The sequence below is a fragment of the Bacillus rossius genome, chromosome 12 (assembly GCF_032445375.1).
Source record: "Bacillus rossius redtenbacheri isolate Brsri chromosome 12, Brsri_v3, whole genome shotgun sequence".
In the NCBI taxonomy this organism is placed as follows: domain Eukaryota; kingdom Metazoa; phylum Arthropoda; class Insecta; order Phasmatodea; family Bacillidae; genus Bacillus; species Bacillus rossius.
Window position 1 is genome coordinate 21,077,839 of NC_086339.1, and position 25,089 is coordinate 21,102,927.

Consider the following 25,089-nt stretch of genomic DNA (forward strand, 5'->3'; position numbering starts at 1 on the left):
GAAAGACATAAAAAGGTAACGACACTGAGTACTGGTCACGAAAGACACCAAAAGGTAACGACACTGAATACTGGTCACGAAAGAAATAAAAAGGTAACGACACTGAGTACTGGTCACGAAAGACATAAAAAGGTAACGATACTGAGTATCTACTGGTCACGAAAGACATAAAAAGGTAACGATACTGAATACTGGTCACGAAAGACATAAAAAGGTAACGACACTGAGTACTGGTCACGAAAGACACCAAAAGGTAACGACACTGAGTACCTACTGGTCACGAAAGACATAAAAAGGTAATGATACTGAGTACTGGTCACGAAAGACACAAAAAGGTAACGACACTGAGTACTGGTCACGAAAGACACAAAAAGGTAACGACACTGAGTACCTACTGGTCACGAAAGACATAAAAAGGTAACGATACTGAGTACTGGTCACGAAAGACATAAAAAGGTAACGACACTGAGTACCTACTGGTCACGAAAGACATAAAAAGGAAACGATACTGAGTACTGGTCACGAAAGACATAAAAAGGTAACGTCACTATGTACTGGTCACGAAAGACACAAAAAGGTAACGACACTGAGTACTGGTCACGAAAGACACAAAAAGGTAACGACACTGAGTACTGGTCACGATAGACATAAAATTGTAACGACACTGAGTACTGGTTACGAAAGACATAAAAATGTAATGACACTGAGTACTGGTCACGAAAGACATAAAAATGTAACGACACTGAGTACTGGTCACGAAAGACATAAAAAGGTAACGACACTGAGTACTGGTCACGAAAGACATAGAAAGTAACGACACTGAGTACTGGTCACGAAAGACACAAAAAGGTAACGATACTGAGTACATACTGGTCACGAAAGACATTAAAAGGTAACGATACTGAGTACTGGTCACGAAAGACACCATAAGGTAACGACACTGAGTACTGGTCACGAAAGACACCAAAAGGTAACGACACTGAGTACTGGTCACGAAAGACACCAAAAGGTAACGAAAATGAGTACATACTGGTCACGAAAGACATAAAAAGGTAACGATACTGAGTACTGGTCACGAAAGACACCAAAAGGTAACGAAACTGAGTACTGGTCACGAAAGACATAAAAATGTAACGATACTGAGTACTGGTCACGAAAGACACCAAAAGGTAACGTAACTGAGTACTGGTCACGAAAGACACTAAAAGGTAACGACACTGAGTACTGGTCACGATAGACATAAAAATGTAACGACACTGAGTACTGGTCAAGAAAGACATAAAAATGTAATGACACTGAGTACTGGTCACGAAAGACATAAAAATGTAACGACACTGAGTACTGGTCACGAAAGACATAAAAATGTAACGACACTGAGTACTGGTCACGAAAGACGCAAAAAAGGTAACGATACTGGAGTACTGGTCCCCTTTAACATTACAACACAGGGAACGTGATCCAGCTGCGTCAGTGAAAACACAGCTAGCTGTAATTGAGTGACTTAGAAAATAAAATTATATGCGCGGTTGTTCCAGTGAGTGATTGAATTTGCGCTGCTTTTTGGGGGATAAAGAGAGGGAAAAAAACAAGCTATTGTTAGCACACCTCAGAAGGTCAAATTCTCGCATAAAAAACGTTTACGGTGTCTTAAAAAAAAATGTAAGATTTCAGATTATGGATATCATTCTCATATAGCTAAGGAGCAAACAGCCATCAAACTGTCTTGAAATTTAATCGAAGTACATTGTCTAAACTTCGCCCCAATGTTCGTGGGATTGTGGATGGCGAATCATTTCGGAGAAGAAACGCCACGTGGTCTCGTAAGGAATGTTGTGCAAGTATGAATAAGCATTTGTTCGAATAAGTTTGTCCGTAAGTTCGGAGATTCTCCTGATTTCAGGAATGATTTTGGCGTCGCAGGATTGTACTTGCCTATTTTCCGTGTCCCGTAACTTGTCTTAGATTCATTTCGCTGCTAACTTAAGTGATTCCAGAAGTACCCATTTCCAAAATGTCACTTGCAAGGTCACATTGACCACATGAGGTCGTTTACAACACAATTGACAAGCAACAGTTGACAATATCACATCGACCATTGGTACTACTTTTAAGAACCATTAAATTTGAGACAAGTTACATGATATACGTCAGTAGTTTCCGACTGGCGGCCCGTCTAAAGAAACTTTCAAAAAAGTGATTTTATTAAAAATACCGTATACTATCGTGTATTAACAATCTTTGTTAGCATATATGTTAAATAAGTTGTCTGCAGACAATTTTATGATTCACTCTATTCTCACGGAAATAATTTAAAAATACTTTAAATATTTTTGTAATCTATATATTTTCATAGTCAATCTTCTTGGATTTAATAAATTTTGGATTTGTTTGATGAATACGGAATGTATTTTATTTATGTTATTCTACAGAATAATACGTCATAAAAATTTGATGCAAGGTATTTAATATTAAATTACATGTCTCTGGCGTTCTGAGTAGTTTAAAAAAAATATGATAAACGGCCCTCGAAATGAATGGAGTTGGCCATCACTGTCGCAGACTATAGCTGGGCGTGTACTCAGCTACGCAGTAAACTTGCTTCCTGTAGGAGTGCTTTGAAAGTCAACAAGCGCGTGTTTGCATACGTAAGAACGCGAATGGAAAAAAAAAGAGCGCTTGCGACCTTTGTGCGATGTTGGGTTGCTACAACTTGGAAAAATCTACCCGTGAAAGGAGGGGGGAGGGACATACGTGTTTTGTTCCGCTCGGGTGAGATGGATTTACGACACGGTATCGAATGATAAGTATTTATACCTTGAGGAATCGATATGTTTCCTTAAATAATAGGTTTGATTTTTCAATTAAAAAAAAAGAATCAGTAACAAAGAAAACGATGCATCAATCAATATTTTTGTTACTAATTCCCGTTACAAATAAAATTAATGAATATGAAACATGACCGGAATTACGGAACAGATTTTTTTTACTGAAACTGTAAAACCTTAACGTAGGCTAAATGGAATTAAACCTTACTTTCAAGACAGTGAAACATGCTGGAACGAACCCATACAGCCATATTTTTGAGAAGTTACATTTCCTTTTACTAAAAATATGGACAAATAATATGCATTTTTTATTCTATGACTATGCAGTACGATACAGGCCGAAAAAAAGTGTCGATAACAAAAGTATCGGTATTTAAAGAAAACAACTCGATACCAAAAATTATCGAGACTTTTACCGCGTCCCTAAGCTGGACAGGCGTCGCAGTATCCGGCCAGCCGAAATGCAGAATTTCTTCCAGAACAGTGGAAAAACTGCCAACTGTCAAATATAAATTATCAACCGCTGCATCAAGGCACCCCGAAATGTCGGCAAACAATTTATTATACAGACGTGGCTTCAACCCAGAAGTCTAGAAGAGTCACGTGACGTTAAGTAGAGCACATCACACCAAAAAAAAAAAAATGTACACCGTATAAAAGTCACTTGGGAAAAATTTTGGAACGGTTTTAAAAGAGAATTTTAAAAAATCCTCGCTATCAAAGTGGCATATATTTTTTTTACTACTTTTTACATTAACAAAGGGGAATTAGATGTCTTGACAAAACCTTCGTTTGTCTTCAAAAATTTTGAGAGGCACACAGCGAGTAATTTCGGATTCTGGCACTCTGAAAGAAAAAGAAGAAGAAAAACTCCTTAAAATTCCAGCAAACAAGGCAGCCAGTGCCTAGTCGTGCGTGCCTGGTACACCCGCAGGCGTGCCAACCTAATAATTTCACCCTCTCCCCGCGCCCTCCCCTCTCACCCCTCCCCCCTCGCGAGCTGCCCCCACCACCTTGCGTGCGTGTCCGCATCAGACAGGCTTGTCACGCGACATGCAGGCGCCTCTTTGCGCATGCGCGGAGGGAAGGGAGGGCGTGCGTACGGGGCAGAGATGCGTTTTTTGAAGAGCGTTTCACACGATCAGATTTTGCTTTGAACAAAGTTCAATTCTAATCGGATGAAATCATAGGTTATAAAAAATACACGCATGGAGCATTAGCCAGTAGCGGTCCTATGTGAGGGATATTTGCTCCCCCCCCCCCCCCCCCCCCGAAAAAAATAAAAACAGCTACTGGAATTAATAAACTTTAGGGATAACAACAAATAATCTAATTAATGACTTTGATAATTAGTTTTAAATATGTGAGAAACGTCTTAAAATAACTTATAAACGAGGCTGTTATGTTTCCAAATGTCGGACTTCCCATTTAACTGGTAGTAGGTATTCCATAGCACCCACAATAATTCACGATAGACCGAATGCAGTAAGATATTTGATCAGGTGGCAATGTCGTTGAGGTACCCAAGCGAACAAACACGCTAGCAGAAACGCACACAAATCGACATTCCCCCCAACTCGCGATACAAAGAAAAAAAGAAGAAAAAAAAACTCCGGTGTTATTTGACTCGGCCGGTTATCGAACCCGGATCGCCCGTGGCGGGAGGCGAAGTGTTCGACGCTCGACTACAGCGATCCGTTCGTTACGTGGTCGTTTTGCAATCCTTTTGTTCGCGGCTCCCGTCTACAGGCTGGCACGGCAGGGGAAGCCTAACACTCATTGATCCCCGGTCAGTCCCGGACGTTCCCGCTCGTGCAGCTTCGTGGTCGGAATGAAAAAAAAAAAAATTGGTTGTCTGTAAATTCGGTTTACGGACGATAGTTTAACGTGACGTCATACAAAACATTGATGAAATGATTGCATACTTTTATGAATAAAATTGAATCATTTTTATTGAATTATTACTATTTTGTATGGATACAAACAAGGAGTGAAATGAAATCTACAATTTAATTGATAAATTTACTTTTATTTGCACTCATTAATTCAAATGTTTATTACTTTAACGAAGAGATTATTTTAACTATAGCTTTTATACATGTTTGCTATTTAACTTCTTCCAATCTGTGTTATTCTGTTGAGGATAGGACGATGATAGGAAAAGTAGGAAACGAATGGGAGTGTTTCAAGTTTAATGTGCCTCGAAAAAGTCAAATCGATGGTTGTTCCAATTGAGTGGAAGAGAGATAGATGAGGCGCAAGCGTACAATGAGCGTAACGGGACACCGCGTAACGGGACACTTTTTCGTGCGTGCAGCCGGCGTTCATCGATTTATTAGACGTCACGTCAAAAAAAAAAAAACCGAAGCTGTTCGAACGCGGACTATTCGGGTGTCTGACTGGGGGCTGGTGAATAATTACGTTCCTCGAACGGACGCCGCAGGGGGGAAATATATGCATGCATATTCACGACCGCTGATCATCATTAATAATAGAATCCGCCGACTCATCTGCTTGTCTGCTTGCGACGGTGGCTGTGGCTCGCTCTGAACTAGGGCCAGAATAAGCAAAATAGCAACTATGGCAGGTTATGCTATCCCGTTTACTCCGCCCGTATAATCGCCCATTTACAGGGTTTTCTAGCTGATAAGACGAACGTTTCGGAATTCACTCCTGACAGTCAAGTTATTCCCTGTAAAAAAATATCATTAAATTTTTTTAACGTAAAAAATCCTCCCGTGGTTTAACCTGCGTCACAACTGACAAAACATTACAGCAGGCAGTTTCATGTTTTATCCTTTTGAAGCACAAAAAATTTTTTTTAAATATTTCATATTAAAAAAAGAGGATAATTTTAAAAATTATTTTTCTCAGATAAAATAAAATGTTTAAGGTCTATCCAAAGAGTTCATATTTTCCAGGACATTAAATAGCACCAGCGCTTAAATTGAGCATGGTATTCTACTATTATTTACTAGTATCTGTCCCCATGCGAATAATCGCACGGCGATATTTTTAAATTATCACATCATGTAATAAAATTTATGTTATCATTCATGAAATAGTAATGATTGTGACAGAATAAATAAATTAGGTTACGTATGTGGTACATAATAGTATTGGTAGAAGTGGGTGTTTGTAGAAATTGGAGCTCACCTTATTTTGGTTGCACTTGGTTGTGGCTAAATGTAGTTTTATTGTCATATCTCCAGCTCCCATCATCGTAGCGAATAACGTATATGCCAGTTTTTAATTCTAATACAAGCTTTAACACAACCAATTTTCATCAAAATCTGTCCAGTAAAATTTTGCTCATTACTCGAAAAAACAGACAATAATCATTTAGTAATTCAATAAAAATAATTCAATAATAAACGATTTTAATTCAAACTGTTACTAACTCAATCATAAACCAAATATTTTTATAGTGATACCCAAATTTATATGGATTAACTGCGCGGTTTTTGCTAAAATGGGATAAGTTCTTTAAGATCTTATTGCATTATAAACATGTATTCATGGTAGTATGTTGAAAATACCACCAGATACAAAGAGTTAGACTCGGTATCACAGGTTGAGTTGGTTATTTCTTTTTCTTGTCATTACTATTTATGAATTGATTTTTACTGTAAAAATTTTCTAATAATCTCTGTTGTGTTTGTTATTGGGTCGTAAATTTTTCTCAGCCAAATATTTACCAAACGTTATTTTTTGAACTATTAATGTCACTCAAGTGATAATGATTATGAACACTTGCGTGAATTTTTGCAGCTGTTGGGACGGTTTTTAGTAAGTACTATCTGTTTCGATTCTTTTTTTTATATATATAAGCGATCAAATGTAAGAGAGTTATCGCGATGAATTTACACACTGGTGTAAACTACAGTAAATTCACGGATTTTTCCATGAAGAATTTAACGCAAAATAAACTAAGACTTCTTCGTAATTTCAAATAACTGAATCGTCGTAGAGACTACGCCTTATTTCGACTTTCGGGTTGTATGTTTCTTTCTGAATAAAGGTGGACAAAAGAAAATTGTTATTGCTGTAGATTTAATTAGTTATTCAATGTTTTGGAATTCATGTTCAGAGTAAATTAACTCAAGTGTCCTTAATTTTACGAAGATAACCGTGAATTTACGAAGAACCCTGGATAATTTGTAACCAGCTTTCTTCGTAGATTGGAGGTGAAAATATATTATCGGTGCAGGAAAAGCTCTCGAATAATATTAATACCAATAAAATAAAAGAAACAACATGGCATGTGACACCAAACCTTGGAGCTTCCTCGATTGGAAGAAAACCCTTGGCAAGAATCAGTGGCGTAGCCAGGATTTGTGTATGGGGGGTGTTAAGAAGCATGGTGTAAAAAGTGCTATTTTAGCAGTTTTCGGTACTTTAATTATTTATTGTAATGGTAAAATGTTTATTATTTTTAATATAAAATATGTTTGAGTGATGAATAAGAAATTAATTAATGATTTGTTGCTAAGAGGGGGGGGGGGGGGTTGAACACCTAACCCCCCCCCCCCCCCTGGCTACGCCCCTGACAAGAATTCCGAAAGTGTTCTTGCTAGCTGGGACGTACTGTACTTAGTCGTTGCGGACAGAACGACTTGCGAAAACGCGCGCTATTACACAACCACGACTTCTTTCTGACGAGAAAAAAAGATAAAAAAAAAGTATTAAGGAACGTGTCTTTTACACCATCTCCCTTTACACTTTAACTTGTCTCGTTTTAACACCTTCGCTATTCAGCAGAATTTTCTGACCAGTATTTTTTTTCACAGTACTTAACTTAAAGCATGATATTGCGTAACATATTTACTTTGCTGGAGCATTTATATTTTATAATAGAGCTCTTGTTTGCAGGGAGGACGATTAATTTTAATAATTATTTTTGGCTAAAAATTATTAATTTTTTTTCAGAATGAGGTTTGAACCAAGGATGGAAATATATTTTGTAAATCAATAGATACTTTGATCAGTTTGGAATATTTTCTGAATTTTTATGTGTTATTATTAAAGCTTTTCAAGATGGTGGACAATATGACATTGGTGACTTACTGGTAGTTTGGAATTTAAGCCACTTTGGTTAAAATTCGACATATTTAATTAAATAAGTATTTTTAAGAAAAAATTATCATTTGTGGCCTCCGGCTAAGAAACGATATCAGGGCAGGAATCGATCGAATTAATACCTATATTAAAAAACAATTTTTTTAAAATGATTTTTAAATTTTTTTTCCTAGTTTCTAAATTAAAATTTCGGATTTTCAAAATGGTGGCTAAGATGACCGAAAAGATGTCGGATGCAAAACAGCTGACGATCTGCTGATTGACTCTACTGCACTCTGGCGAGGAACAAATAAAGCATCATGGCGGCAGTGCACTCTAGCATACGGTGTGTGCAATACCTTTGAATATATATACTGTATAGAAGTCGCCAGCCCAGGTTAAATTTTCTAATACGGTTTTGAGGTAGTTGGTTAATTCACCGCCGCAATCGCCACCATCTCTAGGGCATCGACTTGTGGTGGTCCCTAGCGGACAAGTGTCGAACTCTTCAAACACCCCTTCCCCCTCCTGTTGAACGACGTTGAGCTGCAGTGAATGATGGATGAGGGGTGCGGGGTATGACAGCAGGTGACAGCGCTGCGCTCTAACGTGTAAATAACAACTAAGACGATACAGGGCGTTACGGCAGCGCCATGCAGCGGTGAAGTTCCCAAGCTGCTCATCATACGCTTCTGAAAAACGTAGAGTAAATCCTATCCACTAGCGACTTCTATACAGTATATATATTCAAAGGCAATACGCAACACTAGTTATAAGTTAAATAAACGGTCAAGATAGTGGCGATGCTGAAAACTGAGTACGTAAGCGGATTGGTTACTTTGTGATGTTTCGCAGTGATACCTACCTGCAAGTTGGTTTAGACGAATCTTGGAGTTGAAGATCTCAAATTATGACTTGAAAAAAAAAAAAAATACGACCTTGGAAGGACAATGTTAAGTTTTTATCCCCCCGCCCCTAAATCCACACACACGTGTCACACTGCACATGTCTGAGCAATAATGGTGGACTGATCGTCGGAAAAGATTGGACTGACGGCTTTCCGTCAAATCGGACTGTGGACTCGAGAGCCCTCAGTCCAAACTGCCGAGTGTGGGGGAGGGGGGGGGGGGGACCGACTTCTCGGCAGTCCCGACCTGTCAGTCCAAAACAATCAGTCCATTAGTCGATCGCCTGAGTGTCGAGGCAGACATATTTTTGGTTTATACTCTTTGGTTGGTTTCCTATTTGTTTTTCCCCTTTTTTTCCCCTTATTAAAAGTGCAACTGCATTAGCAACATCCAAAGTTTCTTCAATATACCACGATGAAACGATACATCCAACAACAGCAACAGCAACCACAAGACTGATCGTGTGTGGGGGAAGGCTTCAGTTCGATCCAAACTGTCAGTTCGGACTGTTCGGTCCTAACTGAGCATCTGAACTGATCGTGTGTGTGTGGTTTGCCTTTGGACGTAACATTGAGAAATGAGAAGAAGGGGGAAAAAAAAAAACAAGACTGTAAAAAAAAATTTTGGGAACCCCAGTCGAGTGTTTCCGTACAAGGGATAGAATAAGCAAATAAGAAAGTCGGACTTCCTTTCCTGGAGTCATCATTACGACGGCTGGGACCGTGTTCTGGAGTGATGGTTCTGTGTCTGGCTGGAGGAATTGTGTGGGGAGGTAGGGGGTTGAAAATGTGGCAAAAGTTTCCGCTTCGTGTGTTTTCTTTCGTTCCCGACTCCACGCCACTCCTCCTCAGAGGTTCTGTTCTGTTCTGTTCTGTTCTGTTCGCTGGCCCAGTTCTGGTTCTCTCCCCTGCATCGCGGCCCGTCTTTGGCTCCGACTGCAGAAATGAATCCAGCTAGCATAGAGGCTCCGTCCGTACCTCGCGGCACGCTGGTTTATTTAATTTTCTTCACAAGTGTACGCAGAATTTCATTTCAAGTGGAAGAGGGAGGTGGGACAGAACCGTTTTTTTTTTTTCCAGCTGTTTGAATTCGAAAAATGTTCAATTTAAAATATTTCAAATGAATTACCGAACCACGTGTATAAAACACTTACAGGCTCCCGGAGCTTTATAAATCCGTACCGTTATTTTAAAATTACTGAACCTTCCGAGCTGTAAGATATAACTTGAAGAAAAAAAAATAGCATTTAGTTGCGCGTACGTACGTAAGAGTAAAAACGTCTTTAATGATGATAATAGTGAATTTTTGTGAAGTTTTAAAATGTTTTAAAAAGTGTACTTGAAGTTGTTTTTAGTTTATAATGTGTAAATTTTTGAATTCTAAATAATTATATTCGGAAGTCTACAGGCAGAAAACTCTTGCAATGCTATGTAATTGAATATAATTTTAAAAATTACGTAACCCACTCCCGTTGAATCGGTTAGGAGCTTATTTTACATAAAATTAATTCTTAGTGAATGCTTATATAGCATTAAAAAACATACCGCCAAACTTAAATTTGTAGATCTTATAGTTCCAGAGAACTGGTGATGTGTGGCATGTGGTATTATTTCGTTTACACGAGTACATAACTGGCGAGTACTTTTTTTTTATTATTGCGTAACGGACCCTTTGGTTTCTCTGATTCACTGGTCTATCGTCAATCGTCCCGAGTTAGAGGACCTTGAACTTGCCAGAGCTGTTGACCCCTCAGAGCTGTCCATGGTTGGATTGGAGAAGTGGTATGTGGGGGAGTGGAGAGGGGGGGGGAGAGAGAGAGACTTCCTCTGCATGCGGCATGACGAGCACGTGTTTCCGTGCGCGCGGGCCGGGCAGAAAAGGACACGTGTTGCGCGGCGAGAGATGAGTGGCAGGGGAGCGCCTCGAGAGACGTTGCCACGTCCGTTCTCCAGGGCGTGGAGGGGGGGGGGGAGGCGCACGAATACGTACGTGCCTGCGCACTGGCATCCCCCCCTCACTCCCCTTTTTTACCCCTCCCACCGCCCGCGCGGATGACTATAGCTAGGGACACCTGTATTTCGCGAATACATTTCGTGTCTAGGTACATCTCAAAACACCGTAGTTTTTTTTTTCCTTGTAGTTATTGGCTGTGGTCGGCGAGAGGTGTTTTCCCGCACCTGACGGGGCCAACGGGAATGTGGTCACCCGTACTGCTGCACGCACACGATTCGCCATTACTCTAAGAAAAAGCTACAGTGTTTTGTGACATACCTTGACACGAAATGTATTCTGCGAAATACAGGTGTCCCTAACTATAGCGCGTCCCAGCTGGCCAGAACACTTTCCGGTCACACACCTTCAACCTCGCCGGCTTCGTATCGCGACACCCGGAGACATTGCGGACTCTCTCCCGGTGATATATACGAATAAAAATGTAAATGTTTCGTTCGTTCAGAATCTTAAATCTCTGAAAGTTCTTCACCGATTGCTGCTTTGAAAATTTGTTACAATTTTGAATTCGAATACATGCGTGTTTTTATATACCTATGTCACACCTGAAAGGTAAAAAGATAGATGGAAATATAGAGAGGTAAAAATACAGATTTTGTTTACATTTTCATTGCTATAGAGTGTATTATAGATTTAGTTGTATAGAGGAGAGATATATAGATGTAGAGTTATATATATATATGTATATATATATATATATATATATATATATATATATGTAGATAGAGATGTACAGACAACATAGAGTGATAGAGAAGTAGAGAGAGACAGAGAGATGCTTTGCATATTTGTACATACTTAAATCATATTACAAAAAAAAATGTATATCGAGGCGTTGCAACGCATACCGGGCATTAGCTAGTGTTTAATATGTATGAGTATGAATGCCTGTCGTCGAACACAGTGACTTCCATCTGGTGTCCTGCAAACATGGCGTAGGCCATTGGCTGAACAAAAAGCAGCCTTACGCATTACGCACGTGTAATAATGCATGCATGACCACCCCCTCCCCCCTCCGCGCAGTAAACAGATGAACCCAGGCGTCCGGAAGTATTCGTTGTTGCTCATTTCAAAGCTCGGTCAAATAGTCCTGCAGTTTCTCGCAGCACTGAACTGCAGACCAGTGACTTGGACTGATATTTTCACCCGTGTAGTGCGACATGCTCTGTACTTGCGTCCGCCAACGTTTCATTGGCATAGTTCACACGCTCTGGCTGCGCTGCGCGTGTGCCATGTGCGTGTCTGAACTTGCCAATTTCATTTCTGCGCGGGGAAAAAAACATCTCGTCCATCCCGTGCCCAATCGCAACTTTCTTCGCACGTATATGACAACTAGTGTTTAATGGCTACATATGGAATTTATCACAACAGAAAACTATCGAATATAGAAGGGAAAGATTCGTAGATTCATTTCGCGATATGCTAATATTCAAATACACGCACCTTTCAGCTGCCTTTTCCGATTCGCTCACTATTCATCTGCACCACACTGGGCCAGTGAGAAACCTTCAACCAAAGAAGCATCGCATTACAGACAAACCAGTTGATGACTCACAAGTCGCTAATGAACTGAAGATATTTGTTGGAGTATAAAGAGGACTGTGTAGTATATCTTGAAGGTAATCGAATCCGCAAATTTTACCAGTCCCTGCTAATGAATTTTGTAATTTTTTTTAAAACAGCCATTCTTCTAAAAAAAATTAAAATAATATTTTTAAATGGTATTTTTGAGTTTCTCTCATAATTATTGATTGTTATACTAAACGGAATTGCGATATTTCATGTAGTTTACTTTTTTTTTTTGCCGTTAGAACAGTTGATTCGGTTATGTGAGATAGCTACTTTTGAAAATACTATAACAACGTTTGAGCGGTTGGCTAGGTTAGTTTAACATAATTTAAAAATACAGTTAAAATTATGTAAATGAATAGTTCAGGTTAGCTTAGCTACATTTTGAAATACTGCACAATGGTGTGAAAGGTTGGTTAGGTTAGCGGCATGGAAAATTACTGACTGGAAGAAGAAGGAAAAAAAAAATCATCCTCCTTTTTTTTTTCCCCCTCCTCCCCTCGGCGCACGTACATCGCGGCCTGCACATTCGCCAGTCGCCGCTCCGCACCTGGGCCGACATCTTCCAGCGATGCTGACAGCTGACACGACTCATACTTCTCCCCCCTCCACCTACCTCTCCTCCTCCTTCCCCTGCACCCCCCACCCGAGGATCCATCTCCTTCAGCACGCACGCAGCCGCGCCGTGTCTTGCGTCCGTCCGGCGAGGGGAAGCCAAAGATGCACATAAAGTTCTGCCATTCCCGATTACACCCGAACAATTCACCTTCGGTCAACCTCGGGTTTATTTATATATATTTATATTTCTGTTTATTTTAATGTAGCTATACTAACCTAACCATAGTATTTTAAAGTGTTTTAATGTAGCTAACCTAACCGACCACTTTTAATATTTGAATTCATTTTTCCTGCGCAAAAATAAAACAAATCCCGAAGTTGGCCGAAGGTGAATTGTTCGGGTGTAATCGGGAATAGCAGAACTTTATGTGCATCTTAGGTCTCCCGTCCGGCGAGACACACAGTAGGGAAACGTACCGTTCGCCGAACACGAGTCGAGACGTGAGAATAATCTGCGCTCCTGCTTCGTCGGATACAGGTATTATGGATGTACGTGTATGTGCACATACACACATACTAGGGATGGGCCAATCAAATCCTCAAATCTCATTAAAACTTAGTATTAGAACGATTCTATATTCGAGGGAAAGTATTAGAAGAAAAAAATTAGAGTAATTGAAGTAAATAAAAGAAATTAAACATTAATAACTAGAGACCGTAAAAATTCGTGAATTCATTTCGCGATAGGCTAAACTACAAATAGTTATACCTCAGTGCTGCCTCTGCTATTGGCTGACAACTTACCTGGATGACGCTGGGCCAATGAGAAACACCCAGCCAAAGCTGTATCGAATCACAGGCTGCTACGCTGGGACGTCTCACGAGACAGCAGCCAATGAGTGGGTGGCATTTGACCGAGTGTACGGTGAACTATGGAGTTCATCCTGGAGGTCATTGAACCCGCGAATTTTTCCGGTCCCTACTAATAACTAGGGCCATGCAGATTTCGCGAAAATATTTTGAGACCAGCTGAAAGTTAAAACACTTAGTAGCATCGTCTGTGTTTCGTGATTGGGTGAGTTTCTTCCAGGTACATGTCGATCGTAACAACACCTATCACAGTAATTCAGTGCGGAAGCAAACGCGTCTTGAATGGCTCGGCCAAATAAGGCAACGACTTCTCTCGCAGACGGACGCCAATCACAAGGAATAAACCGCTGGTGCGGGTATACCTTGTTGCAGTCTAATAGGTGTGCAGATCTTTTCCCGAAAAAAGCCTGCCCCTACTAATAACCTCTGAAATTTACTAGGTAAATTTTATTTCTTCATACCTATACTGTTACCATTACCCAAGATATTGTACTTTTAACATGCAATCATATAAATGAAATTTAAATATGTGTTGATTCCGGAAACTTAGTATGTGAAACAAAAATATTTAAAAGGGTAGAATGTATCAACACCGGAGTACATGTTTTTTTTATTTATTTATTGTAAATTACTTAATTTTTGACACTGGACTCGTAGATTCGGATTCGAGGGGTATATACGAGGTACTCTCCTGGGATTCGAATTCAAGATTCGTACTCAAGATTGGGGTTTGATCCATCGCGCGCGCGCGCACACACACGCAAAACACACAAACACACGCGCGGGTATATTAACCTCACAATATTGTTTAACATAATGAATAGTCAAAGTTACCCGATTAAAACGTTTTGCCGAATAATGCGTACCAAGATTTTTTTTTTTTAAGTTACATACTTCTCTGGATGCGTTTAGGGTGAAATTTTAGTACGCAACGGAAACACAATGAATGTGCGCTCATTTTTCCGCGATGTATATATACATACATGCATACCACATTACATACATACAACATTACATACATACACGAGCTACTTTCTTTGGCCCTACTCCTTCAGTCCGGAGTTTTTCCTCGCGCTTACGCTACATGTATTATCGCATGTACTCTGACAATATCAATTACATAATTTATTTTTAATACTCACTTCATACAATTAACTTCCAAGAATGAATTCTTATCACAAACTATGTATTAACGCAACACGTATTTTAGTACACTTATAAAGTTATTGATGTTATATTATACATTATTATTTCACAATGTTTTTATAACGCAGTAGAAAAGCCACATGGCAATGCATTTTATTAACGGAAAAAGTTAGGTGTTCATACGTCTAGGTAATGACAAATAAAATGTAAGGTCAGCATCAATTAAAGTACCTAAAGTTCCTGAAAATACATTAAATATCAGCCAAAAAATGTTTCGTTTTTAATCGGTCGGCGAAGTTGCCCGAGCTAGCAGGGGAACCTGGGATATGTTCGGGGACTGATCGGGGGTCTGTGAATCGCGGGCTTCCCGGAGTCCGAGATCAGCGCTACGTGACTCGACTCTTTGCTTGTTGCTAGCCGGAGTCACGACTTGACGTCGCGGGCAAGGAGTGGACACTCTACCGGGAGTCACTGAACCTTTTATTTTCCGGTGGCTGTACGCTAAATCTAGCATTAGAACAATTAATAAAACTTAACAAGCCACTGTGTGTTACTTAACATTTCGACATTTAGTTTTACCTATTTAAACTTTATTAAACCCTCAAATTACTGCTACTAAAATAAAATTTATAAATATAACTCATATTTCATTTTTATCACGTGCTTCACATGCTGGATATTGGCAAAACGAAGAAGATAACATGACGCAGTGACACTGACGGTGTGTTTGCTATAAGTAACAGCATTTTGGTTAAATAAGAGCGAATTTTGTATGTACTGTATGCAAAAATCACAAGGACATAAAACAAAACAACCTTGACAGCGTTTCTTCTATCTCTGTCATTATTACATAAATAAGTTGTTTCAAAGCCTTCGAATAAATTGCTGGGTTTCTTTTCCACGTCATTAAAGAAAAATTCCTTAGTTTTTCCACTCAAAATTCGATACACATTATTAATTATTTATTGTTTACCTACATAGACGGCTAGCATTTAGACATAATGTATTGATAGCATCCCTCTTGTGTCCTTACGATCTGTTAATTTAAAAGCACGAAAAAAAAGCTTTCATGTTCGTCGATTGATTATGAAGAGGGGGGGGGGGAAAACAGGATTAGGAAATAGCATTGAGTGTGCAATCTGCCCAAGTATGGAGGGGGTATAACATTTCATTCCCATTTAACAGTGTGTAAGCGCATGCGGGGCCCTTCAGAGGGAAACACAGGGAGGGGGAGAGGGGGTGTTTGCCTCTCCCAGGCTCTACGGATGAATTTTTCCCGAGAATAGTACTGAAAGACTTGCTCACACACAAATATATATCTCTTTGTTGGTTTCTGCGTTTGTCTGACAGACACATGTACGTACCCTCGCTCGCGGAGAGAGAGAGAGCGAGAGAGAGAGAGAGAGAGAGAGAGAGAGTCGTGCCAACCCCAGAAACTTCTCCCGGTGTTGAGGCCGCCGCGTTGTTGGCAGGCGTGCTGGCTCGCCCTTGGTTCATTAACGACGGGTGTTAATTATCGGCTTGTTTAATTGCCCCGCGAGGCTGACACCGGTAAACTCTCTCTCTCTCTCTCTCTCTTCCCTCTCCTCCTGCTCTACCCAACTCCAACTCCAAACCCACCTCTCACCCCCCCTGCTTCCCCTGCACAACCCCCAATGCACGCCGCTGCTAGGAAACGCGCGCGCTCACGCGAACACGCACCCCCCATTTGACTGTTCGCTGCGGCGCGTCTCGCACCAGCCAGCTTCTCGCGCCCACCGTCGGAGCAGCGGCCTTTTCAGCCTATTGGCCTGCTCTCGTGGGGAACTATCCAATTATACAGAGAGAGAGAGAGTTCTAGATATACTAACAGCCGGTAGGACCCATTATACAGAGAGGGAGTTCTAGATATACTAGATATACTAACAGTCGGTAGGACCCATTATACAGAGAAGGAGTTCTAGATATACTAACAGCCGGTAGGACCCATTATACAGAGAGGGAGTTCTAGATATACTAGATATACTAACAGTCGGTAGGACCCATTATACAGAGAAGGAGTTCTAGATATACTAACAGCCGGTAGGACCCATTATACAGAGAGGGAGTTCTAGATATACTAGATATACTAACAGTCGGTAGGACCCATTATACAGAGAAGGAGTTCTAGATATACTAACAGCCGGTAGGACCCATTATACAGAGAGGGAGTTCTAGATATACTAACAGCCGGTAGGACCCATTATACAGAGAGAGAGTTCTAGATATACTAACAGTCGGTAGGATCCATTATACAGAGAGGGAGTTCTAGATATACTAACAGCCGGTAGGACCCATTATACAGAGAGAGAGTTCTAGATATTCTAGATATACTAACAGTCGGTAGGACCCATTATACAGAGAGGGAGTTCTAGATATACTAACAGCCGGTAGGACCCATTATACAGAGAGGGAGTTCTAGATATACTAACAGCCGGTAGGACCCATTATACAGAGAGAGAGAGTTCTAGATATACTAACAGTCGGTAGGACCCATTATACAGAGAGAGAGTTCTAGATATACTAACAGCCGGTAGGACCCATTATACAGAGAGAGAGATCTAGATATTTAACTTACTAACAGCCGGTAGGATAAAGTCGTGGCAATGAATCATACGACGTAACTTAAAAGTTCGATGCTCAAGGATACGTGGAGATCGATAGTAGAGAGGGGAATATTCAGTACCTCACTCCTGCCTTCTGGGCAAACGTTAGTGAAGCTCCCTTGCATTGCTGCATGCACGCACATCGTTACGATGGAAAATGACAGTGTCCCCTCTAAAAGTTAATTTAGAGTTGTGAAAATTTGTATACACATTTCCAAAAGTTTTAGTTTGCTTGTAGTTGGTACGCATGTTACTGTGTACTTTTTTGAATAAAGAAAGTCACTTCATTAACTAATTAAGATGCACACATTTTGAAGGGGGGAAAAATATTGCTAAGAGAGTTCAGATTCCTTTCGTACTGGATAATTTATCTGCAGTTCGTGGGTAACCTTAACGTAGAGAAAAAAAATGCGCAGCTCTGAATTCAGTATGTTTCCCATTTAGTGGCATTCATTTTTTTTCTGGCATATTTACTGCTTTATTTACAATATTTCAGAAACTTTAGCTATAGCAATTATTCACAAACTTAGAAATTTTATGCGCTAAGGATTAATAAATAAATAAACACGTAATAATTTACGTAAAGGTGTCTTTAATGACGTAGTAACCCTAGGAGTAAAATATATCTTGAAAAGTACTATTAATAGGTACATAGAATTAGAGCGCTACAACCTGTTAATCTGAAAATAGCCAACACAAAAAAAAACACACTTTTAATCGTTCGGCTAACCTCCCGGAAATAGTTTAACCTACTTTGTTACTAAAACAAATCGTAAATGACTGTAATAGCCAGTAATGCGTACATAACTTTCAACCATATTCAAAAATGACTCTAGCGGATACTAGTTAGCAATGTGAGAACCAAGATGACTGGCACCAGCATACGAACAATCCAAGAGGGGGCTCAGTGGCACTATCGCACTCAAGTAGGCAACGTGAGAAATAATATGGTGGTCACTAGCAGACGACTATCAAATAGGGTGACGTAAAGATGATGGCTGGTTAAATACATAGGTACCTATGTCTATAGCATTAGTAAAATGATATAGTAGGGAACAAAATGAAATCCAAGATGGCAGTGGGATCAAATTGTAACCCAGCAAGGTGGAGTCCAAAATGGTGGCCGACTCCATGCTCCACCGCTTGGACTTGAACTCCCTACTTCTATCTACTACAATCCTTTCCCTTGTATAGGTACTTATTAGTAGAGATTTGAAAAATTCGCGGTTTCGATGGACTTCAGGATAGACTGCAGATACCCCTGTACACTCGGGCAAATAACGCAAGTTCATTGGCTGCCGACTTGTAAGTCGTCTCAGCTGGTTTGTCTGTGATTCGATCCTTCTTTGGTTGAGGGTTTTATAACTGGTTGAGATTCGTACAGATGAACAGTACGCCAATAGCAAAATTATCTAAGAGGTATATGTGTTTGAATTCTAGCCTATCACCGAATGAATCCGCGAATTTTGCAGGTCTCTACTTATTAGGTAAGCTGACCACCACATAATTTGGTGACAATAAAACATGCATGTGCTTAACATATCAGAAAGTTTGGTCCGGTGGTTAGGACTCGTGGCTGGTGTGCCAAAGGTCTAAACTTCGATTTCAATTTCGGATCGGAGATATTATTTTTTTCATTTACGAAACATTACTTTTTTTAGTTTTGTGCTGTCCTTCGCCATCATAACACGGAAGACAATTTTTAAACCATAGCATAATCGTCCTATTATAAACTCTAAAGATCTGTGACCACAAGGAAATAGAGCAATCATATCATCATACATTATCAATCATCAGTCATCAGTTATAATAATCAATCCATCATCAATCATTAGGACTATGCACTTTTCGCGTAAAAATCTCAATGCTTGTTAGTCTGCAATTAGGTATACGCGTGCCAGCGGTTTCTCCCTTGTAATTGGCGACCGCTTGCAAGAGAAGCAATTGCCTTATTTGGCCGGGCCATACGGGACGCGTTTGCTTCCGCAGTGAGCGACTGTGATTATTGTACCAAAAGCAAACGTGTACCTGAAAGAAACTCATCCAATGACGAAACATCGTCTAATGCTACAGTATTTTAACTCTCAGCTATAGTCTCGAAATCTATTCTAGAAAAATATACGTACCTCTGTAAATCATTATCATCATTATGTTTACGCAATATAGATAACAACTGAGGAGCGATTTTTATGTCTCCCACTGGCAACTGTTGAGACAGGTTTCGCCGAGATTCGGGTAAGATTATAGTTGGCTAGGAGTTAAGTGAGCACTTTGAAATTAACTTAAGAAAACCTGCCCGTAACTGCCCGTAATATAGCTTAAACGTTTCCGCGCGCACGTCCTGTCCAGTTTACAGCGAATTAGGAAAATTAATCCCGCGTCTTTTAACGTCCTGTTTAGCGCTAAAAGTGCAATTTTTTTTTCAGATTTGTTTAATTCCCGCCAGAGCAGGAAATTATGTAATGGCAACGTGTTGACTCCGACAGCTCCATTTAGGTTCCATGTGATGGACGATTGTGTATATAGGACATTAATAGGGACTGGGAAAATTAACGGTTTCGATGACCTTCAAGGTAAGACTACACAGTTCATTGTGTATAGTTGGGCAAATAACGACAGTTCATTTGCTTCTGACTAGAGAGTGGTCTCAACTGGTTTGCCTGTGATTCGATACTTGCTTGGTTAACGGTTTCTCATTGGCCCAGAGTCATCCAGATGAACAGTGAACCAATAGCTAAAGCAGCTTTAATGTATATGTATTTGAGTTTTAGACTTGCGAATTTTTCCGTTCTCTAGCCATTTGTAGACACTTGCAACTTTACTTTTTTTGGCCGGATTGCATGTGATTGGGTCATTTGAATTTGGAATGTTATTGATTTTTGTTCTTGAGAACGTGTCTGAACTATCTATGGTGCAATGAGAACGCAGTTCAATTGTATAACGGTATAAATTACAGCCTGTCTAAAAAAAAATACACCGTGAATTTTGCAGCCGTTAGTCGTCGCCTGCGGAATTCGCGTTATTTTCTACTATCAGGCTAACTTTCGCATATAAAAAAAATCCCGTGTCTGTTGTTCATTGAATTCTGCATATTTTATCTTCTTTCACTGACAAGAAATGTTAACTTTTTTTTTCATCTTGAGAGGAGGGAGGTGGCACAATCAATATATGAAAACACTAGCTGAAAAACCCGTCATTGCCCGGGCTAAACATATCATAATATAAGGAACATCATTATCGAGTTTGAAGTCCGTTAGGAAATTCACTTGGAGAACGTGAAAATTGATTTTAAAGTCCCACTGATTGCTCAATCTCGGTGCATCAAGGCTAAGCATCTGAAAAAAACCAGGACGCCAATCTTCAGCTTCATTTTGTGGGAAGGCAGGTAATCCCTAGGCAAGCCGTGACGGACGCGCCAAACGATAGCGCGTTACAAATTCAGGACATGGCCATCTATTGACGAATTTTTAAAACTAAACTGTTATTAGCGCCTTTAGTTCGCTAGCAGCCGCCAGCTCCACTAAGCGGACGGGACTCGCCAAGAAGGATAGGAAGTTGCCAGACCTTACTATATGACCGTGTGGCGGGCATAGAGAAGTGACACGAACTCACCGTTTGTGTTTCCATGACCTACATCCTATGATTTTTTTTATTATAAAACTGAATTTACCAATTTCCCACTTCGTTAGCGAAGGAACTTCATAATTGTCACTCTCCGGCCCATAAACTGTCCATATGAAAAAAAAAAATTGTCGATCCGTAACTCCGTTGCTGCGTGAACGAGGGTCAAACAGAAAAAAACACACTTTCGCATTTGTATTATTAGTAGGGATTTATATTTGTTTTATTATCAAGTCTCGTCAACTACGAGGTCATTAAGAATAACTTGTGTAGAGTTTTATATAGATATTTTTTTCAGCGCTCGAAGATTGGCGGTTCGCATGTCACACGTAATTATGCAGGACTCAAATTCGGAAATGTATGATTTGGAAAAGACAGGAGAAGGGAGGGGGGGTAGTGAATTGGGAAAGATTACGTCCCGTATTTCTGCCCGCCCAGTCCTTGTGTCTGTGGTGGCGAGCCAGGAAGTAGAGTCGGACCTGTTATAATGAACGCGCGGTGCCACGAAACCTGCCCCGTGTCTCTGATGAGCTATCGCATACTTGAACAGGCGAGGAACGCGTGCGTCGTAATTTTTTTTCCACGGTACATAATGTTTTAATGAAGACGAACTTTCATGACGCGCCGCTTGGTTTTATTTTTTTTTTTGTCGCATCTCTGTATCTTCCCGAGAAAGCCACGTGCATTAATTTATTTTAAATAAAATGAAATAAATCAACCGTCGGTGGTTCGTGATAAGCATTTTGGAAGTGTCTGATCTCGGTCATGAATAACTCGAGGCTACGAACGCCTAATGGGATGTATGTTAATCCAAAATTGGATGCTTAAATTAGTGCCAGAAGTATTTCCATTGACACGTCTTCTTTGATGGCGGGGAAAATGAAATACAAAAGCAGCACCCATATTCCACATTTCTTTTTTAAAAATGTTTGATTCGGGTTTTGTGTAAAGCGCACAATAAATATTTATAATGTCTGCCTCTTTACATAATCACCCTTCTTGTGCTGCTCAAATTTTAACTATGACGGTAAATTTATTTTAAAATAAGTTGTGCATTTAATGTATTTGCATTATCATTAAGTATTCTAAGAAAAACTTGTATTATAATTTTGTCATATTTATATAATACTGGTAAATAAACAAATAATGAATATATATGTATATAATACTGGAAAATAGTTGAACTGGGAGCTGAATGCTTGGTATAATAATTACTCAAATATGTATTACGGTAGTATGTCAAAATCTGTTATAACTTGGGATGGGCCAATAAATTCGAAAATCGGCGAAAACGATTCGAAGGAAAAAAGAGGAAATAAAATAAACTAGAAATTTAGGCACTGATAACCTCTAAATTTTACTAGGTTAATGTTTTACTTCATACGTATCGATTACTATTCCCCAAGATAGTGCACTTTTAACATGGAATTATATAAATAAAACTACAGTATGTATTGATTCTGGAAACTTCAGTTTGTGAATGTTACACATTATAGTTGATATTTTTCATTTCGTGTACATTGTTTTATTTTTGACCTTTGACACATAGATTCGAATTCGAGAGGTACATTCGAGATACTCTTTGGGGATTCAAATTCGATATTCGGATTCGAGAAAATTTGGGAATTTGACGCATCACTAGTTATAATGCCTTCTTTACGGAGCGTGATAAATCGTGCAAAGTTATTTGTAATGGGGAACAGCTGGGGCCATGTACTTTTCGCGTAAACATTAGACTGCAAAAAGATACACGCGCGCCAGAGGTTTTCTTCCTTGTGATTGGCGACCGTCTGCAAGAGAAAAGTATGTCTTTGTGTTGTCCATAATATCTGATCTTCATCGCTGTGTTCGTATATTTGCTGCGTTGTCCAGGTTTTGTTGTCTTTGTCCATTCTTGAGGTTTTTCTATTAAAACCAGTGTGAACTTTTAATGGCGTAGGTCCTTAAATTATTTAAAAAACTTGATACACGGGACAGCTTCGTAAATATATATTTTTTCTTAAATCATTAAGTTGCCAGCTTGTAGCGGGTGTCGAACTTTTGGCAAGCATTCTTAATGCAAATAAATTACCCATGGTTAATTATTTGTCTTCTTACATTTCATTGTTTGTAACTGTTTTTTTTGTTTGTTTTTGTTGCAGGGATTGCTTCAGGAGAGAAACTGTGACAACGGTGGTAAGTAGAACTTTTATGAATACGAATTGTGCCACTACACACATAGAATCCAAGTGCGAGCTCGGAATAAACACCTACTACAATTATTATTTAAAACATAGCTTTCTCTGATTGTTTTGTTTACTAATGTGTACAAGCCGTGATTACGTAGTATTTTCCCCTCGCCCCCTTAAATAATCTTAACTTGAGTGTCAGAATTATATGAAATTTGTTTCGTACAGTTTGTTTATCCCATTGGTTATACTGTATCTGACAACAGTTTAGATCACTATGTAACATTTTTCAAGCGTTCAGAATGATTGTTTACTGCATCCGTGTTTTAGTACGCAGTGGTGACGGATACAGGAATTTTTGTTATGGTGGACGGGAGGGAAGGTGGATAAAAAAACAAAAATAAAAATAATTTTAACACGTGTATTAAAAAAAAAAGGGTTACTTTACTATTGACTAACACTAACATGTGAGTAAAGACCCGAAAAATTCGCGGGTTCAATGACCTCCAGGATAGACTCCAATATCCTCTACACACACTGGCAAATGCCAACTGTTTTTTGGCTGCTGACTTGCAAGTCGTCTCGACTGGGTGGCCTGTGATTCGACACTTCTATGAGTGATGGTCTCTAATTGGCCCTCAGTCCTCCAGATTAACAGTGAACCAATGACAGAAGCAGCACTAAGGTATAATTATTTGAATTTTAGCATAACACGAAATGAACCCGCGAATTTTTCAGGTCTCTACATGTGGAGCCTACAGGAGTAGCAGTTGTAAACAGATTAACTCGCATTACCCGAGATAACAAAACTGCCTTCAATGATATTTCGCAAAAACTTTTCACAACTTCGGGATGGCGGATATAGCCCCCTCCCTGTCTGGGCATGCGCACAACGCGACGCGGAAACTACATACCTACGTGTGATTCGCGTCCGAAAATGTAGTTTGAAAACACAATTTGCGTATATTTATCACGTTCGGCATTATTTTTTAAAAAATAATTCTACTTTAAATTTCGTGTCCGATTTTCGTATTATAAGCGTATTTGCAACACGAGAACATATTAATTCGCTCGTTACCGAAGTTAGATGTTCCACATATCTGGGAGTACTGAAAATCTCGCTCACTTTTTTTTTTTTTTTAATTTTGCGGGTTCCTTATTTTCTCTCGCCGACCCGGAGGTTGCGAGGTATAAATGATGCCGCCACGCCCTGTATTTGCATGATTACCGTCTTTCAACACCATCCACATAATCAACCTGAGCAGTGACCCGATTGGACGACTTCGCCGAGTGGTCACCGTCACGTGGCTAAGTTCTCTCCGTCGTGCAAGTCATGGATGTACGTGGAACGGAATGGACCGGCGTTCGAGGGGACAGGAAAGGTCGCATCGTGCATGGACGACGAGAATATGACAAAATTGCAAACTATTTTTCATTAAATAAGGGCTTGAAACCAAAAAAAAACAAACAAATATCAACAAAATTGTAGGTACGGCTATTCAAATCACACAAGAAAATCCTCTTTAATAATCAAATATTAGAAACGAAATATATTTCAATTTTAGGCTTATTTAATCTAACTTAAACATTATTATGCAATTCTTCTGTCAATAGAACTTTCGTCGTAACTATGCAATAAATAAGGTCTCGGATAAAATTATATATAATTCCATCTGCAACCACGACACAATATAATTTTCTTTAAATAAAAACAATCAACACATAGAGAACC

The 25,089-nt window shown here is 39.6% G+C and overlaps 1 protein-coding gene across 5 annotated transcripts in view; it reads left to right on the forward strand.

Annotated features, from left to right (window-relative positions):
• LOC134537688 (extracellular sulfatase SULF-1 homolog) overlaps nt 1-25,089 on the forward strand; it is a 363,580-nt gene that overhangs the window by 26,924 nt on the left and 311,567 nt on the right. For all 5 annotated transcript variants that reach the window (XM_063378401.1, XM_063378404.1, XM_063378405.1 and 2 more), the window contains exon 2: nt 23,331-23,364. The gene's annotated coding sequence lies outside the window, so the exon portion shown is untranslated. The remainder of the gene's footprint in view (nt 1-23,330; nt 23,365-25,089) is intronic.